We start from the raw sequence: 1733 nt of genomic DNA, 5'->3' as shown, positions 1-1733 counted from the left end.
TGATAACTTGTTTGTTTGTTATGTGATTAAAAAATTGTATTAAAAAATTATAGTTATGAGAAAAAATATTATATAGGCTACCTTATACACCGATCGGCATAACATTATGACCACTGACAGGTGAAGTGAATAACACTGATTATCTCTTCATCACAGCACCTGTTAGTGGGTGGGATATATTAGGCAGCAAGTGAACATTTTGTCCTCAAAGTTGATGTGTTAGAACTAGAAGCAGAAAAACGGGCAAGTGTAAGGAGGTGGCCTGGTCTGATGAATCACATTTTCTTTTACCTCACGTGGATGGCCGGGTGCGTGTGCGTCACTTACCTGGGGAACACATGGCACCAGGATGCACTATGGGAAGAAGGCAAGCTGGCGGAGGCAGTGTGATGCTTTGGACAATGTTCTGCTGGGAAACCTTGGATCCTGCCATCCCTGTGGATGTTACTTTGACACCTACCACCTACCTAAGCATTGTTGCAGACCATGTACACCCTTTCATGAAAATGGTATTCCCTGGTGGCTGGGGACTCTTTCAGCAGATAATGCGCCCTGCCACAAAGCAAAAATGGTTCAGGAATGGTTTGAGAAGCACAACAACGAGTGTTGACTTGGCCTCCAAATTCCCCAGATCTCAATCCAATCGAGCCTCTGTGAGTGATGTGCTGTTCTAACAAGTCCGATCCATGGAGGCCCCACCTCGCAACTTACAGGAATTAAAGGATCTCCTGCTAACATCTTATTGCCAGATGGCACAGCACACCTTCACAATTGATATAATGATCACCCAGATTTATAATGTATTTAATTTTAAAAGTGTTTGTTTTCCACTAAATGGCAGCAATCTTCCGCCAATCTAAGGCACATTTTTCATGTTATCACCATGAAAGAAACTAAGAAATGTAGATCTTTGAAGTGAATTTTACATAAAATGTTGCTGTTAAATAAACCCACTAATTTAGTCAAATACAATTTAAAATTAGGCCTATCATATATCCCCCCAAAACTGCACAACTGTAGAGTAAAAACATTAATAAAAAGTTATATTACATGCGTTAAAAAAATCACATGTTATCTGGGGTTTCTGGAGACCCTAAACATCAAGTGTAACGTACGGCAGTGCACAAGATTTAAGGTAAAACAATAACTGGCTTTAACTCTATTAGCTAGCTATTTCAAATTAGCGAACGTTATAGCATCGTCTAACTACTACATAAACTGTTCAATCGTTAGGCTACATCATATTACCTTTGTCTCTATCGCCTTTTTCTTCCACTTCTCTTCTTCTTTGCTGTCCAGCAGAGGGTTTTGGCTTTTTTGACTTTAGGCTATCTGGTTATAATGCTAATTTAGTCTCGTGAATTCGGCCATCCGTCAGGAAACAAGTCTGTGAGTGTGAGAGCGGCTGGGCGGAGAAAGATTGAAGCGTCGGAATCGGGTGACTAAGCAATGTAGTTATGTTTTTGTGGGGGGTTTCACTTTCGTGTAATATGTCGAATTAATAGTATTAAAATAGTATTAGAAAAACAACAACAACACTCATTTCGGCGCTAGATACTAGTAGATAGTTAGTATTACTACTCCTAGCATTTCTGCCACCTTGTGCTTACTGTATGCCACTGCACCATCGACTGGCTCTCCTGTGAGATTATTTATAGTGCGAGTGAATCGAGATAAAGTGAAAAGACATTAAAGGATTAGAGCATAACTAATGCACTGCAGGATTACAGTGA

This window comes from Gobio gobio (assembly GCF_949357685.1).
Source record: "Gobio gobio genome assembly, chromosome: 20".
Taxonomy (NCBI): Eukaryota; Metazoa; Chordata; class Actinopteri; order Cypriniformes; family Gobionidae; genus Gobio; species Gobio gobio.
The sequence above is the reverse complement of the archived record's forward strand: the minus strand, read 5'-3'. Positions refer to the sequence as shown.